General features: G+C 43.1%; 1 long non-coding RNA gene across 3 annotated transcripts in view; it reads left to right on the top strand.

The window, feature by feature from the left end:
• LOC125617108 overlaps positions 1–23,268 on the top strand; it is a 125,803-nt gene that overhangs the window by 80,940 nt on the left and 21,595 nt on the right. Inside the window, exon 1 of one of the 3 annotated variants that reach the window (XR_007347981.1) lies at positions 22,658–23,059. The exons of the other annotated variants lie outside the window; for them this stretch is intronic. This is a non-coding gene — a long non-coding RNA (uncharacterized LOC125617108). Of the gene's footprint in view, positions 1–22,657; positions 23,060–23,268 lie in introns of those variants that run through there. 3 annotated transcript variants of the gene reach the window in all.

Raw genomic sequence — 23,268 nt, 5'->3', positions numbered from 1 at the left:
AATTCCTTTTTTTTTTTTTTCCTGCAGTCAGAGATAATTCTTAACCTCTATAAGTAAGGTTTTCCCCTTTCCCCCATAGGTAAGGTTCCCCCCGCTCTAGTTTATTTCAATATTTTTTCTTGATTTTTTGTAATTTGAAAATGATACACACAGGTAGTTTTTGTTTGTCTGTCTGTCTTGAATTTGTCCTGCTTGGTGTTCTCTGTGCTTCTTGTGGTTTAGTATCTGACATCAACTTAGGAAAATTCTCAGTAACAATTCTTTCAAGTATTTTTTCTTTTCTTTCCTTCCTTCCTTTCTTCTACTTCTGATATTCCTGTGCATATATGTTACGTCTTTTGTAGTTGTCTCAAAATTCTTGGATATTGTATCTGTTTGTTTGCTTTTTCAATGCTAGGGATTGAACCTAGGGGTGCAGTACCACTGACATATATCCCAGCCTTTTTTGCTTTTTATTTTGAGACAGGGCTTGCCAAATTGCTGAAACTGGCCTCAAATTTGTCATCATCCTGCCTTGGCCTCCCAAGTTGCTGGGAATACACTTGAATATCATGTTTCTGTTAGATTTTTCAGTTTGGGAGTTTTCTATTAGGATATACTAAAGCTTGGAGATTCATTTCTCAGTTTGTCCAATCCACTGCAAAAGTCCATCAAAGGCGTTCATTCTTCTTTACGGCCACAGTATGTTTGACCTCTAACATTTCTTCTTTGCCCTTAGAATTTTCATTTCTCTGCTTATGCTACCCTCTGCTCTTGCATGCTATCTGCTTTGCCCAGTAGAACGCTTGGTACATTAACCATGGCTCTTTTATATTATCAACATCCCTGCTCTATCGGAATCTGTTTCTGGAGCTTTCCTTGTCTTTCAAACTGAGGTGTTTTTTTTTTTTTTCTTTTTAGAATTCTTTATAATTTTTTCTTCATAGCTGGATATGATGCGGCAGGTAAATCGGCTTTGGTGCTATGGCAGTAAGGGGTGGGGAGAGAAGTGTCTCCATCAGCAGGCCTGTGCCTCTGGACTGGAACCTGGCACACTTCTCAGTTCACCCTCCTCCCTTCCAGTGGGACAGGATGGCTAAAGGGACTGGGGTCTGCTGTTTCCCCTGCCCCCTGTGGAGGGGACTGGAGCTGTTTTTCCCCTTCCCTCAGATCAGTTAGGCTTTGATGAAACTCCAGGGTCTGGTAAAATGGTTTAACTGGAGGGAAGGTCTTGTTAAGAAGAACCCCATGCTCTGGTGTATCTTAAAAATAATTCCCCCACACTGTGCCAGAAACATGAGGGGATTTTTCTCTAATATTCACTGTGAAAACTAGTTGAACTCCTGGCGGTAAAACTCACTAAAGTGTGGGACCACCCTATGACGGGGTGCCCCTGGAGTCTTGAACCCGCTGATGAACCCCCATGTGGCTTCCAGTAATGAGTTCTTTACAGTTTTTGTTTTCTTCTAGCCTAGCGCTGGCTTCCTTGCAGCTTGCTGCTCTGATATGTTGTGATTCTCTCTATTTGACTGTCCCATCCAGTGTGGGGACAATGGTTTTCCCTGTTCCTCTTAACAGCCCCATGTGCTTGACACTAATATTATTACCATTTCGATATGAGGAACCAGCACCAAAGAGATCACATCACTTTCCCCAAATGTCAACACTGTGTTTTCCAAAGAGAATAGTTCTATCGTGGGAAGTCCTTGACTTGGGGACTCTCCGAGCTTATTTCATCGACACACTTTGAATGCTGTATTCTGACTCTGACTGGCCTCTCCTGACCTCAAGATACAGCATCAACTGCAAATTCTTCTCTTATCTTTTAGGGGGGTCGCCTGCCAAGGCAGCCACTCACGTCCAGATTTCTTGTCCCAGCATCCCCATATAGATAGAAGATTATGCTTTCTCTTCAAGTAGTATTTTCCAAGCTAGATTTTGGGGAAATGCGCATCTGCTTGGAGCCCTTTGGCCTTCTGAAAGGTGACAGCTGCTTACCTTTTCTGTGATTCTTGAGAACCACACTATTGTTTTGCTACAAAGGCAATCTGTTAGGTACTATTTAGTTTGATTATTTTACAAAATATCCATTCCCCTTTACATTTACCCTCTACTCCTCAAAACAAGTGTACCCTCCCACAGGTCCTTGACTTAGAGCTGTTCCCACCTACCCTGGGCTATAGGTAAAGTCACATATTTCTGTTTCACCTGCAGATCTAGGTAATAATCTTTGTATCTCATGGGGCTATCACATGTCTAAGATTCCTTGCTGGAAAAAGGGAAGTAACAATATATCATGTCAAAATTTCAAGAACCAAACCTCATGCTTCTATAGGGAACCATGCTTCTCTATGTGTGCTTCTATAGGGAACCAAACCTCTCTGCTGCCAGAAATGTGGGACAGGAGGTATGGGGTGAGGAGTAGAAAGTGGCACCGGGAAGCAATGGGCAGAGCCTGTTCCAGATGAAAATGAAATAGGTGGGTCCCCTTCTTCAAAGGTGATCACGAGTTTCAGGATAGCCGCAACAATAGCAATAAACCAAACACAAAGTCCTTTCAAATGCAGGCCCTGTAGCACTGCACCAGGGACACACTCGTGAAGTCAGCCCTGGCCACGGGAGCCCCAGTGGCACTTTGAGAGCCCCCAAAAGACTTTCATAAATGGTGCAGTGTTTTCATAAATGGTGCAGTGTTTGTGAAATGAGACCTGGTGAGAATGGGCTGTATATGCTGCCACTCTCAATTGCGTCTCAACTGACTGACCGTTGAAACACTTCAGACAGAGATGGAGTAGGAATCAACAATGAGTGTCCAGGAATCAATGATGAGTGTCCAAGTGGAAGGCCTTGGAGTGTTGGAGCTGTGCATGACCCAGCACACCAAGGCAGTAATGGCCTAGCACAGTGATACCTGCTTCAAGATGCTCCTCACCCAGGACAGGTCCCAGGAGAACATGACAAAGTACATTTAGACCCCAATAGTTCAGGAAATGAGAGTAAGAATTAACAAAAGGGATTACATCATTAAAAACTTGTGTACAGCAAAGGAAACAATCAACAGAGAGACGAAACAGATTACAGAATGGGAGAAAAATTTTGTCAACTATTCATCTGACAGAGGATTAATGTCCAGAATTTATAAAGAACTAAAAAAAAAATTAACATGAAAATAACAAGTAATCCATTCAACAAATGAACAAATGAGCTGAATAGACACTTCTAAAAAGAGTACAAAATGTCCAATGAATATATGAAAAAGTTCAACATCTTTAGCCATCAGGGAAATGTGAATCATAACTACATGGAGATTCTATTTGAAGCCCAGGCAGAATGGATATTATCAAGAAAACATAAAATAACAAATTCTGGCAAGGATTCTGGGGGAAAAGGAGTTCTTACACACCACTGGTAGAAATGTAAATTAGTACAGCCCCCACCTAAAAACAAACAAGTAAACAAACAGTATGGTATTTCCTGTTTAGTTATACCATTCTGGGTATAGACCTGAAGGGATCAAAGTCAGCACGCAAAGAGATACCAGCGTACCTGTGATTATTGCAGCATTATTCACAACAGCCAAGTTATTGGATTAACCTAGATGCCCATCAAAAGATGAATGGATAAAAAAATTGAGGTATATAAAGAAAAATTAATAGGGAGGATGAAAACAATCAAAGCACACTATACATGTATAGAAATATCAATGAAACCCATTAAACTGTACAATTAATAGGACTAGTAATATAATAATAAAAAGCAAATTTAAACCATGTACATATGAACTGTGGAAAATAAAGTACTCTGAAGTCTTCTTGACCTATCCTGATGCAGAGGAGGTAGGGAGAGGAAGCATTGGATTGGCTTGGCTTGGAGAAGGTCAAGAAAGGGTGCCTTAGCTTCTTTTTGGAAAACAGAAATGCAAGGAGAAGTATCTGGTAGATACTTATGTATGTGAAAGAGATCTGGGTGTGCAATGGCAGACACAGCTGGGATTTTGCCTGCTGAGCAGCCATCGCTCCTCTTCCAGAGGAGAGACCACCAATAGATAGGCCATACCCAAGACTGGGGGCTGGAATGTGTGAGTTTGGGCACCAGGCAGTTGTCCTCAACTATGGCTGCAGGATCTCAGAGACATTTCCCTCAAGACACCAAGGAATAAGAATTCCCAGGCATAACTCCAAGGAGCACCATTCACTTCTAGTCCACACCGGGCTCCAGAAAGCCTTTCCTCTGCACCGTGATAGGAGTCTGCAGTGAGGCTCAGTGTCCTCCTCCCTGGAGGTTTGCTAAATTATGGCTTTCCCACTGGTGGTACTGGGACCTCCACTGGTGGTTGGGGTGAGGGGTTGTCCATGCTCCGCAGTCTGGTCTATGATGAGGCCTAGGCTGGCGATGGGCATGACATTCTGTGTTCTTCTGGATTTCCCTATATTGCACCCCAAAATGAGTGCCCATTTAGCAGGCAAAAGCAACTTGAAGCAAAATCACTCTAACTCCTGAGAGCAAAAACTTGGTCTTCCTGAATTTACTTAATATAGTTTTCATGCTCATTTAATCCTTAATCTGGCTGATTTTTTTTTTTTCTGGCCTAGTGGTAATTCACTGTGATTGTGAATAGAAGGTTGAGGATCCCTGTGCCTAAGAGTGCAGAATCTACAGGCAGATTGCCAGAGTTCAAATCCCACCTCTGCACACCTGTAATCCAAGTTACTCAGGCAAGAGGGTTGCAAGTTTGAGGCCAGCTTCAGCAACTTAGCAAGATCCTGTCTCAAAAAAAAAAAAAAATTCAAAAAAATAAAAATAAATAAATAAATAGATAGATAGATAAAGGGCTTGGGGTATGTAGCATAGTGATACAGTGCTTGCCCAGCATGTGTGAGGACCTGCATTCAATCCCCAATACACACACACACACACACACACACGAAGAAAGAAAAAGAAAAGAAAAAAAAATCCCCCATCTTCCTGCCAATACTAGCTGTGTGAACTTGAAGGAGTCATTTGGTGTATTTCCTCATCTGCAAAACAGGACAAAATATTATGGGTTGTGGAGAGAATTATAAGAGTTAATATGAGAAGATTTTCTGTCCTATAATGTATTCTAATTATTGTTAATGAGAAACATAATAATAAAATACACAGAGACAATTACGATTAACTCAGAAAAATGACCTAACTGGTTTCTTAGAAGCATTAATACCTTGCAGAGATGGAGTCTTGGTCTGTGGCTGAGATGTGGAGTATTACTCTCTGAAAACAGGCTCTCAGAAAAGGCCCTATCCCTTGTCTCCACATGAGCAGATTTTTTTCATACCTTCAAAGAAAAATTAGAAGAAAAGAACTGATTGCTTCCGTAGGATTGGACACTTTCCAGAACTTTATAGCCATGTTTTAAATTGATGAATGGCTGGATGGCTGGTGGAGACCCTGACGGGCTGGGGCTGCAGGGATGTTAAAACAAAATGATAGAAATTAAGACAATTCAGCTTGAGTTTCCACAGAGGCATTTGACCCGACCAGAATTCCTTCCAGAACAAATGAGACCAGGATGAGCCCACACCTGTAACAACACCAATGGTGTCCTTGGCTGAAGGGAACCACCAGGACATGGAAAAGCAAATAAACAGTCAGGGAGGGCAGACAAAGGAAAGACAAAGACCTAGGGATGGAACCTTTTTTTAAATTTTTATTTATTTATTTTAATTAGGTATATACGACAGCAGAATGCATTTTGATTCATTGTACACAATTTCTGCACAACTTTTCATTTCTCTGGTTGTACACGATGTAGCGTCACACCATATGTGCAGTCATAAGTGTACCTAGGGTAATAATGTCCATCTCATTCCAACATCTTTCCTGACCCCATACCCCCTCCCCTCTCCTCCCTCCCCTTTGCCCAAAGTTTCTCCATTTTTCCCATGTCCCCCCTCCCTCTCCATCCACTTATCAGAGAGAACATTCGGCCTTTGGTTTTTGGGGATTGGCTTACTTTGCTTAGCTTGATATTCTCCAACTCCATCCATTTACCTGCAAATGCCATAATTTTATTCTCTGTGAATGCTGAGTAATATTGAGATGACAGCGGGTTTTCAGAAACCTACCTGTGACTGAAACAGGAAAAGAAGCGGCTTCCTGCTACTTAAGGGGATGCTGTGAAACTCCCAGGTGTAGAGCTGTATGTGACCAGCAGCCTGTTCTCCTTGGGGACACTGTGTGTGTGTGTGTGTGTGTGTGTGTGTGTGGCAGGGGGTGGGGGGTGGGTGCGGAGACTGCCCCATAGGGAAGCATCAGCTCCATGTGGGGGTGAGGGGGTGGGGNTCATATGACATTTGACTTTAATTTTGGCCTCTTTCACTTAACTTACTTTCAAGGTTCATCCATATTGTTACATGTGTCAGTACAATCATCCCTCCATGTGGGGGGTGAGGGGGGTGGGGGGGAGCAGATCTTCATAAACTAAATGCCAAAACTTAGATACTTTACCATCTACAATGATTATGAAACTGCAAAAATTATGTGAAATCATAAAATTACAAAATCAATACAATTTATCTGAAGAAAGCTTAGGAAATACAGAGTACTTATAGCCAACTACCCATAACCAACCTTTGTTAAAAGTTTGGTATGTATTTTTTTCTAGACCAAAAAAAGAAGAAGAAAAAAACCAGGGAGTTATATGATATCTTTAAAAAAATATGGTTGTGATTAGACCTTATTTAATATCACTTCATAATTAACTTTGCATGAAATGAAAACATTTTATACATATGATTGAATGGCTTATAATATTCTGTCAAACAGATTATTATTTGGTATCCTTTCAAAACATTTTGAGTAATTCCTTTGTTGTTAGTATAAATATTGATGTAAAGATCGCCTTTTAAATAACTGCTTTATTAAGATGTTATTCAGGTATCATAAAATTCACCTTTTAAAGTTCCAGTGCTATAGTTTTTAGCATATTCCCAGTAGTACAAGCATCACCACTATCTAATTACAGAATATTTTTATTATCCTAAAAAGAAACCCTAGACTCATTCCTCCCTCCCTTCAGCTCCTGGAAACTACAAATGTCCTTTCTCTTTCTGTAGATTTGCCTATTCTGAACATTTCATGTAAATGAAATCATATGACATTTGACTTTAATTTTGGCCTCTTTCACTTAACTTACTTTCAAGGTTCATCCATATTGTTACATGTGTCAGTACAATCATCCCTCCATGTGGTTCTGGGATCCCTTGAAGTTATCAAAATCCATGGGTGCTCAAGTCCCTTGTATAAAATGGCATAGTAGTTATATATAACCTAGGCCCAACCTCCCCTGTTCTTTAAATCATCTCTAGGCTACTTGTAATACTTAATGCAATGTAAATGCTATGTAAATAGTTGTGCTGAATTGTTTAGGGAACAGTGACAAGGAAAAAAGTCTGTCTATCTTCATTTAGTACAGATGCAACTTTTGAATATATTCAACATTAAATCATCTCTAATATATATATATATATATATATATATATATATATATATATATATGAAGGGAGATATTTATAGGGAATATATATATGTTTCCATCTGCATCTGCAATTGGTTGAATCCACAGATGGAGAACTGGCAGATATGTCCCTCAGATGATGGACGTGTGTGCCTCCAGCTTTTGGTTATTGTGGACAATGCTGCTATAAACAACCATGTACAAGTTCTGCAAAGATGTACATTTTTACCTTTCTTGAGGATAAACCAGGAAGAGGAATTTCTGGGTCAGATGGTAACTTTATGTCTAACTTTCTGAGTAACTGCCAAGTCCTTTTCCAAAAGTGCTGGAAATTTACATTTCCACCAGGAACGTATGAGATTACCAATATTTTCACATCCTTACCACACTTGTTATTTCCTTTGTTCAAGAACAGCTATAATAGTGGGTGTGGTATCTCATTGTGGTTTTGATTTTCATTTTCCTGGTGAGTAGTGATGGTTAGCGTCTTTTCATGAGTTTATTTGTCATTTGTATTTTTATCTTCTTTGGAGAATTGGGCCATTTTTCCTTTTATTGTTAAATTTTAAGAGCTCTTGTCATATTCTGGGTAAAATCCAGCCATATGCAACTCCCCGCCCCCATCTGTTGCCCATCTTCTTAATTTCTTGACAGTCCTTTGATACACAAAAATTTGTTTTTTTCCTTTGGTTGCCTGTACACATTTAGCATCATATCTAAAAACCCATTACTTGGACCATAGTCACAAAGATCTACTCCTTTGTTTTCTTCTAAAAGTTTTACAGCTTTAGTTCTTATATTTAGGTTGCAGCATTTGTGTCTCATGGGAACACCAATGACTGCTTTCTAGAATAGAACTTGCTAGCTTACGTGGTATGAAAATTTGGTGTCTCTGGATATATATTGCCAAATTGCTTTCCAAAGTGGTAGTACCATTTTTCATGCCTGTTGGCAAGTATGAGAGAGTCCATTTCATTGCACATAATAAGCTTTTTAAAAGTCTACCAAGATTAAATCAAATTCTTGTTGTGTGTTTCTCCCAATGATATCATTCACCTTCTTCCAACCCCAAATTTTAAAGGTACTGAGATAGTTAGCAAACAGTAGAGTTTTGTGTTGCTATAATAGATATAATGGACTCAAACTGAGACAACTATAGAACAATTTATCTCATTGTTGGAAACAAACATCTATGGAGTACCTCCTTGGTGCAAAGTGTTGTGGAGGGGAGGGGAGAAAAAGGAGGGGAAGGAGATACAAAGATGAATGAGACAACCCATCTTCCCAGGGATCTCTCTATATGTATCTATTTATCTATCATCTACCTATCCATCCATCCACCCGTCTATCCTCTCTCTATATCTCTATCTATATAGATATATCTCTCTACATATATATCTATATAGAGATATATAGAGAGAATATTATATAGAGAATACACACACACACACACAATGGGTGTGTGTGGGTAGAGAGAAAGAGAAGGAGAGGGAACAAGAGAGTGAGAGCAAGAGAGAGAAATTAATTATAAGGAATTGGCTCATGAGATTATAGAAGCTGAGAGGTTCCATAAAGCCAGCAAGCTGGAGGCTGGTGGTATAATTCCAGTTTGAGTCTGAGGGCCAGAACACCAGGAGAGCCTATGGTTTATGTTCCAGTCCAAAAGCTGGCAGAGTTGGGACCAAAAAAATGCCAGTGTTTCAGTTGGAGTTTGAATGCAGGAAAGACCGATGCCCCAGCTCAAGGCAGTTAGGCAGGAGGAATCTCCCTCAAGAAGGAGCCCTTTTGTTCTAGGCAGGCCTTCAGTGGATTGGACTAAGACCATTCCCAGTAGGAAAGGTAATCTGCTTGACACAGGGTGTGATTCAAATTCTAACTTCATCCCCAAACACCATTCTGGACATATCCAGTATCACCAGATACCTGTGCACCCTGAAGTCTAGCAAAGTTGACATAAAATTAACCATGACACCAAAGGTTGGCAAAGGCTTCACTGAGGTGGTGACATTTGTGCTAAGAGTGTGAATATTGGGGAAAAGCATTCTAGGTAGAGGGAAGAGCAAATTCTGAAGTGAGAACAAGCCAGCGTTTTTAGGAACAGTCAAAAGACCAGCGTGTTTGGGAGGAGATAAGTGAGGAGAGGATTAGTAGGCGAGGAGACAGGCAAATCCAGATTGTAAGCAGGTCTTGACCAGAAGGTACATAGGAAGGCATTGGGATTGTATCAGAAATGCTAGCCTCCTGCCCTACCACACATGCTGTGTACACGAAAAGGGTACACAGCATGTGTGGTAGGGCAGGAGACTAGTTGTGAGGTCGGGTTGGTCAGGATGGTGGTGGCCTGAATTAGGGTGGTCGTTGTAAAGGTGGTGGTCAAAGCTTGGATTTATGTTGAAAACAGAGCATGTAGAACTTGTTAGTGGGTTGAGATAAGATGCGAGACTAACAGATGAATCAAATATCATGCCTAGATTTTTAATCTAGCAACAGAATGTGTGTTGGTGTCCTTTATCAAGATGGGGAATTGTTTGCTAGGGTTTTGGGCTGAGCTGTGATGCTTTGGAGAAAATCAGAAGTTCTCCTTGACCTCTGAAAATTTCAGCTTGTTACCTCTGGCCATAGCTCAGGCCTTCTGTCTTAGCCTTTTTGGGCTGTTGTAACAAAATACCTTAGATCAGGTAGCTTATAGATAACAGAAATATCTCACCATCTGGAGGCAGGGAAGCCCAAGATCAAGGCACTGAGGATCCAGGGTTTGGTGGGAATTCACTTCCTCATGCAAAAGCTTCTTCTCACAGGGCAGGAGAGGTGAGGGAGCTATCTTGAGCCTCTTTTATAAGGAAATTCATTTTATAATTATTTTATATATTTTATAAATTTATTTTATAAATTAATTCTGCCCATTCCCCAGGTCCTATTTTCTAATACTTCCACTTTGGGCATTCAATATAGGAATTTGGGAGCATATAAACTTTCAACCCATTATATTTTTTTTATTGGGGCACATAAACATCACATAAACATTCAATCTATTGCATATCTTAACCAGGAAGGGTTTTCCCTACAATGCCACACTACTTATCCACCCCAAATAAACATACTGAACACCTGGTATGTGCAAAACTCTGTGGGAAAACTGCGTGTACAAGCTAGACCCAGCAGGGTGTTATCCCCAGCACAGCTAGCCTTCAGAACCAGCAAATCTTGATTGAGGTCTGTCATGTGCTGGGCACTGGGCAGAATACAAAATGGACCAGCGCTTCAAATGTTTACAACTTAATTGGATAGTTTATGCAGAGAGACAACTGATCGCCATAAATTAGCTCCAAAGACACTTATTGAATACCTGCTAAATTTTAGGTGCTATGCTAAATTGGCCATAGCTGGGTGTAGAAAGATGTGTTATAGTACATTCTTTTTCACCAAAAAGTTTGCCTTCACATGGAGAGAGACTTGCAAGCAGATGATTTCAGTCCAATATGCTGGAGAGAGGACAATATGGAAACACATATATGGTGCCTGGCTGATGCTGTTGTCCTGTGGTAGGGGTGCAGTTGTAGTAGCTAACACCTCAGCTGTGTGTTGAAGGATGAAGCAGACAGGAAAGGGAAGAAGTCATCTCTGTCCAAGGGGACAGCAGAGAACAGAGCAGTTGTGGTGGGGGAGGGGAACAGAGCTAAGGGCTTTATCCTGTAGGGGACAGGGAGCCCTGCAGGGTGCTCAGTAGGGGAGTGGACACAGGGGCTTGCATTTTACAGCTTCATACGTGTAGGCTCCTGGTTATTGGGATGGTGTGTGTGTGTGTGTGTGTGTGTGTGATGGGAGGGGAAGGGATTGGAGGTGGTGATAATAGCAGGAGAATGTGCCCGAGGCTGACAAGGGAGAGAGAAAAGATGGGAAATGAAGGCTCAGAAAGCCTGGGGCTCTGAGATCCTGAGGACCAGATCATAGTGGTCAGGAAAAGTGTCACTAGGGAGGGGGGTGGAGAAAGGTTGAAAGGGGAACTTGGGGGAACTTAGACCAAAAGTAGATGAAGGGGCTGGCGGAAAGGGGTCAAGGAGGGCTGTGGTCCGTGATGACAACAAAGCCTCCCTGCACTGGTCTGCTTTGGTGATGTCATTGAATCCTTGTAGCAGTGCCCTGGGTTAGGCACACACTCCACTTTAAAGACAAGGAAATAAAGGGTCAGAGAGGCTGAGTGATGTGGCTGGGATCGCGTGCTGTGGAGCTGCGGGTTTCCATGCCCTGTGTTTGTTTTACCCTCTTTTGTCCTATGTCTCTCCTGGAGTTATGGTTACAACTGAGGCAGTGCCACCCCCAGGGAGACCCTTGGCTTTATGCTAAGGACCCCAAGGAACAAGAGTGCACGAGAGTTTCTGCCTCTTCCAGCCCAGCAGCCCCTCCATGCACTCCCCCTGAGACTCATCCCCTGCCTTCCCTGAACCCCAGCACGTCTGACAGCCGTCAAGCTCATCACCTCTGAGATCAGAAAGGCTTGGAAGTAGACATTAGTGGTCGTGAGCTGAGGAAACACACAGAAGAGCAATTAAAGTGGGCGCATGGTGGTGAGCCTGCCTCTAATGGTTTGCAGCTGCAGAAGGCCCTGCCTTCCCCCCTTGGGCTCTGCCTGGCTGCTGGGGCTGCCTGTCTGTATTTCGCATCCCGACCAATTAGATCCCCATGTGTGCTGCAGGCGTAAAAAAATAGAAAGTGAATAATCCTTCATTCTCCTCTGCATGGAAAGCAGCTTTGATCCTCCTGGCGCGGTGGCCCTGTTCCTTCAGAGAGTGCATCCCTTCTCAGTTTCTTTCTTTCTTTTTTTTTTTTGTTAACCCAGTTTCCTTGTCTCAAGATGACATTAACTTCCACCCAGAGACCTGCGAAATGACCACAATTCGTCTTCAGACCCTTCTGATCAAAGCTGAGTTGGATTTTTTCTTCACGGCTCTTTTTAGGTTTTTGCTACACAGTCCTCTTTCCTAACATTTGTTTGCTGCCAGTGTTTCCAGGCTGAAATCAAAAGGAATCATCTATTAATATCAGGCTTCAATAACAAGGCCACCATTGTTTGCTTTGTTTCAGAGTACCTGTGGTCTTCTGGGGAGAGAGAGAAAGTGTGTGCGTGTGTGTGTGTGTGTGTGTGTGTGTGTTTGGATAAGCAGTTTCAAAAATGAGCAGGAATTGAAAGAGTTAATAATCCTGGTTTATTTCAAATGTGCGATAAATCTCAATGACTCTAGGTAGAGATTCAAATACTGAGCACCCGATTAATTTTGAAGGACTTGGAGGCATTTTTGGTAGGAAGACATTTTAATGCTATCAGTAGGGGATAGTGGAGCTGGTGGTGGTGAATACTCTAGGAGTGTAGGCAGTGAGGATGGAAGTGAGAGATGATAGAGGGTTGGAGGTGGGTATAGGAGGAAGTGAAGTTGGGGTGGTGGGGATGGAGTTGGTGAGTACAGAGACATTGAAGGTAGAGCAGGTGGGGGTGGCAGTGGTATAGAAATGGGGTGGTGATACAGAAAACATGGAGGTAGCGGTGGAGGTGCTAGAAGTAGAAGAGGAGTAGTAGACAGGATGATAGAGGTGGAGGAGGGAATGGAGGGGTGCTGGAGGAGGTGGTTGTGGAGATATGGAGGAGGAGGAGGTAAAGGAAGTGAAGAAGGTAGTGTGGGNNNNTTTTTTTTTTTTTTTTTTTTTTTTTTTTTTTTTTTTTTTTTTTGGAGAATTTAATACAGTCACTAGAGTTTTGCTTGCAGTTATTCTGGACATTTTGAGGATGGAGTTCTACTTCTCATTTCTTTGGTGGTCCTTCCTGAAAGTAGAGCAGAGTGGTCCTTATTCGCTCTTTGGCAGTGCTGGGTAACTGAGCTGGCCGTGTTGCCTAGTGCTCATCACCCTCAAGTCATGTCTGGAACCAAAGTCAGACTGATTCTCTATACACTGGCCTCAAAGGAAAGGCCACCAGTTTGGTGAGAGGGTTCCAAATTGGCCTATTTTCACCTGTGAATGCACACTGCCAGAGACAAGAAATGCAAGCATAAAGCCAGACTATCCTGAGCCCAGCTAGTGACATTGGTCTAGATGAGCTGGTGGCACAGGATCAAGGAGGGTGATTCTGGAGTGCATACTCTGCTGCTGGTATGAGCCTGCCACAGCCTCTCTCATGCTTGGAACTGCACACCCCAAGGCAGCAGGAAGGACTTTTAAAAGAATCAGAGCCAATTTATCCCTTTGGACAAGAAGTCAGTCCCAAGAAGCCAGGAGGACAGTTGTTGATACTGAACTTTTTCAAGACAAAATCCCTTTTGTCAGGATTTAGTGGTGTGGCAGGAGCACTGGACTTTTAGAGATTGGCATTGAGGTTGGTTCTAGGGGCTGGAGAGAGCACTTGGTCTAGCAAGTGCTAGATTTAATCCCCATCACTGAGAGAGAGAGAGAGAGAGAGAGAGAGAGAGAGAGAGAGAGAGATTTTGAGTACATCACTTCCATTCTAGAGCTCAATCTCCTCATCTCCATTTTAATGGAGGCAGTACTAAAGCCAGCTCTGTGTTGCCCTCTCTGTTAAGAGCACTGGGAGCTGCTAGATATCCAATTCATCTTAAAGGGTCTTTAACTGGGACTCTCCTTGAAACTTCTGCCTGGTGAGATTGATGGGGCAGGTGAGAGCCAAGGTGATCTGACGTAGAGTGCTCCTGGTGCCATATCTAGTGGTCCAGGGCCCATTGCTGACTTCAGCATGAATTTCCAGTTTGGAGAGCACCACAAATGAACCAGAATTGCAATCTCTCTGAGATTCACTGGCTGTAACCACATCCAAATGCCTCCAAAGATGTAATTACCCAATAGAAGAGCCAGGCCTTGTGAGGAGGACATCCAACATTTCCTGAGTGTTGACAATCCATCAGACTGGGTGCTGCTCTAAGGTGGGTATTATTATCCCTATTTGACAGATGAGGAAATTGAGGGTCAGAGAGATTTAGTAAATGCCCAAAGTCACTGAACTGATCCCTGGAAGAATCAGGATGGAAGTTTAGGTCTATCTGTCTGCTTGTCTGTAAATGTCTTCACTATGGCCTGTTGACCTATTTCCAAGACAGGTTGAAGTCTTTGTACGATTGATTTTTAAATGAGGACAAAGTGGTCTGTGTGACTTGGGGCCTTGGAGTTTATACTCATTTTTCAAACCCATTTCTCTAGCCTATAGGTAAGATCTGGAATCTTGAACACTTGGTTGCCAATAATTCTTATCTCCCCACCCCAAAATAGGGACTTGGTGGAGGGGACTTTCTGGCCAAACTCAGAGGGGAAGGAGCTTTAATGTTCTTGATTTTGTTTTCTTGAGGGCAGGGTCAGTATTGCTCAAAAGCTTTGCTAAAGGCGCCGAAGTGATGGTGTCTAGGGGTGGCTGCTGGTGCAGACAGACACTTGGGAGACAGCATCGTTGGGATGCCAGTAAAAGGGGAAACACATCCCTTCCATCCTCAGGAGCTCTGTTTAAAAAAGAGATGGAAGCAAAAGTCACTTTTTTTTTTTTGTCCCTCTTATTGAAATGCTGCTCTTTTTCCAAACCCTTCTGAATCCTTATCGTCGTTCAGGTCATACTTTATTTACTTACTTATTTATTTATTTTGGTGCTAGGGGTGGAACCAGGGCCTTACGTATGTGAGGCAAGTGCTCTACCACTAAGCTACATCCCCATCCCTCAGGTCTTAGTTTAAATGTCACCTCCTTGGGCACACCTTCTCAGACTCCTAGCTGTGAAGGCCATCATCCTGTCACTCTGTCATACAGCAATATTCTTGCCCTTTACAGGCACGATGGCCTCAAATTGTAATCGGGTCTTTGGTCATTGACCATGTGACATCTGTCTCCACACTTGTTCATTAGACCCATAGACTGCTCACCACATGGACACGTCTGTTTCTTCCCCACGAGTACATGGGCTGAACAGACATGTGAAGGTGCTTAGAGTAAAACAGTTTTTGTGTTTGAAGGGGTGGCGTGTGAGCTCTGTGGGAAGTGTCAGGAGACAAAGGGAAGAGAAGTCCATGTATGAGCAGTTGTAAAAACAGGGCCTTTCCTACAGCACCTGACGGAGCTGAGCAGCAGGGCTGCCCAGAAGGGCCCAGGGTTCCCTGATGTCCTCAGTGATCCAGATATTTGCAGCCTTCTGCTTCACTGTCCTCTGGATCATGGAAAGTGGTGCTACCATCCCAGGGGCCCATGCTGACCAATGATATGCAGTAGGAAGCCGGAGCAGGATCTTTAATAAGAGAAAGGCTGCGCAGCAGATTTTTTCTAAGGACAGGCCCCTTGGCCAAGACTGGGTTCTACTTTCCTGCTCTAATGTCAAGGAAGGTTGGCAAGAGGGTGTCAGGCATTTCCCTTCTCTGAAGTGGGAAGTGGGCTTCACCAGCAAGCAAGGAGGTGGGTGGGGGTGAGGAGAAGACAACCTTGCACATGGACAATAACTGTGCCCACTGCACTTCCTAGATGAGACCCTTGTGGTCCCAGGTAGGAGGATGGACTTATAAATAGTAAGATTAAGAGAGATCACATTGTTTTGATAATTAAGGAAAAAGTTCACAGGTCAGTCAGCTTTCCATTACTGTAACAAATACTGAGACAATCAATTTATAAAAAGAAAAGGTTTATTTTGGTTAGCAATTTCAGATGTTCCAGTTCATAATCAACTGGCCCTGTTGCTTTGGGCTGTGGTGGGGTAGCACATCACAGCAGAAGCACATAATAGAGTAAAATCACTCGACTCTTAGCCAGGACATGAAAGAGAGGATGAGGAAGGGCCAGGGTCCCACTGTCTCCTTCAAGGTCATGTCCCCAGTAATATTAAGATTTACCAATGGGCTCCACCTTTAAAAGTTTTCACCACCTTCTAATAGCACCATGGGTTAGGAACTAAGACTTTAAAACAAAGGCCTTAGAGGAAGGCCTTTGGAACCCTCTCACCAAACTGGTGGCCTTTCCTTTGAGGCCAGATTCTAGATCCAAACTATAGCAGTCTATATTGCAATTGTTCTCTGATGCATTGATGTAAGTATGGAATCCTTTCTCAGTTCAGGAATACTAGTTAATTCATTAGCCATCTGCTGTGAAATCAGCCACACCTCCCTGCAGCTGAGAGATGAGACCAAGGTCTTTTCCTTGGAATACCATGTGTCAGAGGTTCCTATGCTAAAACCATTAGAGAGTGTCACCAGTCCAGTGGCTAGATAATGAGACTTGAAAATAACTAGGAGGCCTCTCTTTCCCCATCTCCACTTCCTGCTGTGGCCCGAGTCTTCCTGTTAGTATGCAGAGATTCCTCCCTTATTTTATATTCTTTTAGTTGCCTGATTACTTGGCATCTCCACTGGACTGTTTTGTAGACCTCTTAAACTTCATGTCTCCCAAAGCAACTCTTGGTTACCCCTCCCCCAAAGTTCTTCTTTCCCAATCTTCTCCATATTAGTAAACGCACCACCATTCACCTACGCTCACGCCACAATACAGGAGTATCTCTTGAACCATCTCTTCTCCTCACAGCCCACATCCAATCTGCCAACAATTCTTGGTAATTCTATTTCTAAAGTATATCCCAGGTTTGGTCACTTCTCACAGCTGCACTGCCCTTGGTCTCCTCTTTGAACATTTATTCTCTTGGCTGGGCCACTACAATTCATTAGTTCCTCTTGCTTAGAGGCCACCCTCTATTTGGCAGCCATAGTGGTCTTTAAGAAATGAGGATGTATTCCCTCCTCTACTTAAGACTCCTCAATGGCCTCTTGGTACCTACAGAATGAAATTCAGTCTTCCTTCATGGTCTTCAAGACCCTCCATGATCTGCCCCACAACACAGACTCCTGACAAGCTTCGTTGGTCATAGGTTAGCAGACAGGCCAGGTCCTAAGGACCTTCATGACAGTAACTTCCTCTGCTTGGACTTCTATCTCTGTGTGCTCTGCAGACTGGCCTTTTCTTCTTTGGTCTCAGTTTAAATGTGGCCTTCTCAAAGAAGTCTTCTTTAACTTCTGATCAAAAATAGCCCACACCTCCAGTCTCTTAACATCCTTACCATGTTTTATTTTCTTCATAGCTCTTTGAATTATTTTATTTATTGGCTTTACTTTATTATCTGTCTTCTGCAGCAGAAGATGTATGGCTCACTGCTGTAGAACCCTCTAGAACAGTGTCCATAGTTATGAGTGAGTACTCAGCGAACGTCTGTTGACCAAGAACAAATCTTAAGACCTTTTAATCTCATATTAAAATACAAAACTCTTTGGAAGAAGAAAGAAAGCAATAATGTCCTCTTGGGCCTTGGAAGGACTGAGGTTCTGTGAGACAGAGGGCATTGCAATACCCATAGAAGAGGCCTAAAACAATACTGCAGTGAGCTTAAGGACAGGGGAGGACAATGGTGGTTTATAAGCAGATGGCTCAGGATTTGATCTTGATCCATTAGGATAAATTTGGAGACTGAAGATACCTAGGTCAAGGGAAAGAAAGTCACTCAGAGATTGTGTGGAGGGGCTGGGGTTGTGGCTCAGTAGTAGAGTGCTCGACTAGCACGTGCGAGGTCCTGGGTTCGATCCTCAGCACCACATAAAAATAGATAAATAAAATAAAGATATTGTGTCCAACTACAACTAAAAAAAGAAGAAGAAGAAGAAGATTGTGTGGAGTTCTTAGCTTCTCAAGATGTTGGGCTGTGTGACCCCTGAGGTTTTGACTAACGATGATTGTTCCAAGTTCACTCAGTGGTTCACTCAAGCATTCAGTAGGTATCCCTTGAACATCTACTGAGTACCCAAATCTGTGCTGCTTCCTAGGTTAGGACAAGGTATTGTCCCTCTCCTCATGAAACTCTTAACATAGAAGACAGAGGTCAAAGAGCTACACAAGGGGATAGGGTATAGCTCGATTGGTAGAGGGCTTGCCTTGCATGCACAAGGCCCTGGGTTCAACCCCCAGCATCATACACACAGACACACACAAAAAAAACCCAAGAATCTTCCTGGGTTACCTGGTATCATCACCACATTTTTACATTTTACAAAAATGCAGCAAGAGACTTGACTTTTCAGGCAGTATTTTGCTTACTGTCCTTCAGAAACCCCTGAGGCAGAACCATCTGCATGCTTGGAAGGTTTGTGAACACTCAGGGAAAAAAAAAATTCACACAAATCAATATTTTTTAAAACAATCCTGCAGTAAAAGTGGGGCTTGAGAATCAAGGCAAAACAGCATTTGTCTAAGTCCTGGTTTTACTTGGGCAAGTTGCCACTTTTTTAAGCCTCATTTTTCTCATCCATAAATTAAGGAACATTATAGTGGAGACTCCTTTGTGGAATCGTTATGAGAATTAAATAGGGATTGCATGCCAATAATTAGCACAATGTCCGGCACATGCCAAGAGCTCTATAAATATCAGCTACAGTTTTACTAATACATGATTTTAGCTATGGTTATAAAGACTAATTATTGGGCTGGGGTTTAGGCTCAGTGGTAGAGTACTTGCCTACCTAATATGCACGAGGCCCTGGCTTCAATCCCCAGCACCACAAACAAACAAAAAAGAACTATGCACTACTAATTATTCTCCCCAGCTCAGTGATTATAAATGAAGGATTTGTGTAGCATCTCTGGATGCTGCTGGGCCTTCCCCTCCTTGCACAGACTGTGACCAGGGCTCAGCCAGGCTGGCAGTGAGTCTCATGTTCCCCGAGGACAGGTGCAAGTCTGGTCACGATTTCTCTCCATCAACCTTCTTGTCAGATCTGTAGAAAATGATCAATCCGCCTTGGAGGTTCCTACTTACTGTGTGGCAGCTTCTGAATTATACCTCTCTTGTTCAGACAGATTTCCCCCCAACCTTCCACTGCCTCCTGCCCCCCACCTGTGCTTCCTCTCCAAAGTACAAGTAAATGTCATTTACATTGATTTTTAAAACTTTCCCTCTGGGGATCCGATTTCCACCCCCTGTAAGTCTGAGAGGCCAGCCTCTGATGATATTTTTCCTAAGTTTAAATCAATTTTTATTTGTTATGGAAACATTAAGTCTTCTTCAAAAATAGCCTCAAGTCTTTGGGATAAACTCTAATGTGGGCTGTGTACACACGCCGATGACAGGCCAGGAGAAGCCCTTGGGAGATGGCAAGGCTTCTGCTGCAGATGAGGCAGGGAGATGGGGTGGGACAACAAGGGAAGAAGGGAGGAGGAAATATCTTCTCTGATAAGTGGATGCTGATCTATAATGGGAGGGAACATGGGATGAATATTATATTTATTTATTTATTTTCCACAGTGCTGAGGATTGGACCCGGGGCCTTGTAAATCTGGAACAAGCACTTTATTTATCAAAGATCTAGTCCCCATCTCTTTTATACTTTCAAGAAACAATACTATTGACCTTGTGGGCTTTGCTGAGAGTGTTTGAGGACTAGCTTTTATTTGATACCTATTAAGCATTTAGTAGGGGTGACTTTAAATGTGACTGAACCAACCATAAAAACAATCCTGGGTGGAGGGTATTATTTTCTCTTTAATAAATATGGAAAGGGAGGCTCTGAAGGTTAAATTGGTTGTCTGGAATCATGTGATCTGTAAGTACAGAGTTGGGCTTCAAATTGGGTCTAGCTTAGGCTGACTTTTGAGTCCTGTCCCTTTCACTAGACGGAACCAGAAGACAGTCTCTCCAACATTGTGCCACCTCATCCTGTTTCCAAACATCAAAGTTCTTGGCTCCAGCTCCTCATAGTTTCCTTCCTTCCCCAATTACATTCATTCAAAACACTGGTCCTCCCTCACCTGGAACTTCCTTGCTCTCTCACTCCATGCTTGGACAATGGTTGCAAAAGGGCCAGTACTTCCCAGGTATCTTAAAACATTTCTTGACTAACAACTTCCCAATGACATTGGGACCCCTTGACAACCAACACAATGTCTGACTTTAAAATCAATAAGCCAGTGGCTTTTTGATTATAGTTTTTGCCTTTACTGAAGTTATACCTGCATAAAACTTAAGAGATTCAAATAGTTCTGCAAGAGAGAGCTCCAGTGTGCATGTCTTTCTGTGTTTTGATCTTTTCATTGTAACCATTAACTCTTGAATTTCTACAATGAAAGCTGAGTTTATACTTCATCCTGTGCCTTGGCACCCCACCCCCAATGATATATAAGCTTCTCTTCCATTCCACAGCCTCCTGATGTTGTAAGGTGCTAATGTAGTGTATTCAACATTCCCTATTTACAATATGAAAATGTAAATTATACTTTGAATGGAGTTCTGCAGTACTCTGTGATTACTTTTTCTTTGCTGGAATGAGTAGCTGTCTGATCTTTTTTTTTTTCTTTTGGTGTAGTTTTCTTTGTGTTAAGCAATCATTAAAGTTCAAACTCTGCCAAAGTTTTAAATCCCTTCCACACGTGCTTAGATGACTGAGTCTTCTGTCACAATCATCTGAGGGCAGAAGCCTGTCCTGGGTTCTCCCTGCAGCAGCACGGGCAGCTGCCCTCTGCATCAGGTGGATTCTGGGATCCCCCTCTGCATCGGAGGGATTGCCTGCACTGCCCTTCTCTGCCAGACCTGCTGTTTCCCACAGTCTGTCTTCCTCTTTCTTGGTTTACTCCCTCATTGGTGAGAAGCTCCTTTCTAACCACTTCATGAGAAAGGGGGCATAAATCTTGGTATCCCCAGCACTTGGCATCATAGGTGCCCAATAAATGTTTGCTATATTACTGAAAGAATAAACGAAGAAAGAAAAGCAAGAAAAACATCAGCAGAGATAAGCTTATCACTAGTGTAAGAGATGAAAGGGAAACAACTTAATGAATCAAGATAATCTGATGTTTACCTGAGCTAAGCTTTGAATTTATGATTTATGTAAGTAATAATGAAAGTTCATGAGAACACCTGGATTTAGAGAACTCTTATCTTTTCATAAGGCAATCAGGTGCAGGAAGGGAGCTAGGCTGTGAGAGAGCTATGGAAAATTTCTGTATCTTGGTGTCTTTGTCTATTGAAAAAAAAGAAGAAACGACAATACCTACTTAGGAGAACTGTTGTGTTGAGTGAGAACTAGTAGTTGCTGAGTTCTTTGTCATGCCATCTTGTTAAAAATGGCATATAACTTTAATTATTCCAGCACCTCAAACAAAACAAAAAGTATAGATTCGCATTCGATGTTATAATGGCAAGAGAGGTGACATGCCCAGTTTAAATCCTGAATCCCATGGTGACTTGCTGTGTGTCCTTGGGAGAGGCTCTTTCCCTTTCTGAGCCTCAGTGCTTTCTTCAGTGGTGCTGGGTGGCTGGTGACTAAGGTCCCCCACCCCAGTTCTGTGGTACTATGATCTTGTTCTGGGAGATGCCCTCCTGCAGCCCAGCCGCCTCCGCCCAGCTGCTGTGAACATGTTTGCCTTGGAGGTTGAAGCTGTCTTGCTCCTGGCACCAGACTCTTTAAGGCCAGGACCCCCTGGTTGGTGTCCTCTGAGGTGGACCGGGAAGAAGCAGCCCATGTTCCATTCTTCTGCAGTGTAATGCAAAACAGATCCGGCCTTGGCTCCCCACACCAGGAAGGGGACTTCATCGTGAAAGCCACCTTGTCAGCGTCAGGCCTGGGTGATTAATGACTCTTTAATCCCATAGCCGAATACCTGACAAAATCCGCTTGGACCAAAAAGGCAGAACAAACCTAATTAGCCCGGTCGACCCACTCACAAGGTGTGGGTTGCTAAGGCTCCCCACAGCTCCAAGAGCAAGCCTCTCCCTGCCTGTCCCTTTCAGGTCTGTGAAAGAATCAAGTGGCCACAATGGGCACGGACTCCATTAAAAGGAGGGGGCTGGCCAATGAATAAACATGCAGGTTACCGTGTTGATATTTCACTGAATGCCATTCTGAAGTGGGGTGTTTGGGGCCTTGGAGGCCTGCGCCCCTGGTATTGTGCTGGGGGAGGGACTGGCCATTTGAAGTCAAGGTGAGGACATACTGGGGGCAGATGGAACCTGCTTTGTTTGTGAAAGAGTTTTTCTGCTATTTATGCTAATGAGTGGGAAACACTTCCCAAGCATTTCAGATGGTTCTGTAATGAGGCCCGGCAGAATGTGCCAACATTGTTGGCCCTGGACAATTTTAAACTCCCACTCCGCACATTAGCAGCCCCTTTCTTTACAGGAAGGCCCTCAGAGGGTGAAAGAGGACAATGAAGGAAGAGTGAAAACATCACAAAGAGGGGCTTTTGTTTCGCCTTCCTTTGAACCCTCTGAAAAGCCCGCTCTCAAGGGGTGTGTTGGGCCTGCCTTTCAAGGTTACTGAACCCAGAATCCCCTGTTGTTTAGCAACATAGAAAGCTGACCTTAATTGACTCCACTTCTGAGCAGGCTTTGTAAATCACTCTGCCCCAGACTGAAATTTCCTGATGGCGTCTGCATGAGCTATGGAGTGTCCCTACATAGGCTTCCAACATGCCAGGGCAACGTGTCGGCCTTCGTGTGGACAGTGATGTATAGCTTACCCTCCCTTCTCCCTGGAATTCTCGTGAGAACCTGCCTCGGGATTAGGAGACGTTCTTCCCATTTTGCAGGTAAGTGAAGGGAGGCTCAGAGCAGTTAAGCAATCTATTCAGTCATACATCAAGAATTGGAGCTGTGACCCAAGGATTTTAGATTGTATAATGCATCAGAAGAGATACCTTCACTGATGAGTTTCTTTAAAACATTATCTTGAGCTAGGCGTGGTGGCGCACACCTGTAATCCCAGTGACTCAGGAGGCTGAGGCAGGAGAATTGCAAG

Source organism: Marmota marmota, unplaced genomic scaffold, assembly GCF_001458135.2.
Source record: "Marmota marmota marmota unplaced genomic scaffold, marMar, whole genome shotgun sequence".
Taxonomy (NCBI): Eukaryota; Metazoa; Chordata; class Mammalia; order Rodentia; family Sciuridae; genus Marmota; species Marmota marmota.
Note: the sequence above shows the minus strand (reverse complement) of the source record. Positions and strands in the feature narration are given on the sequence as shown.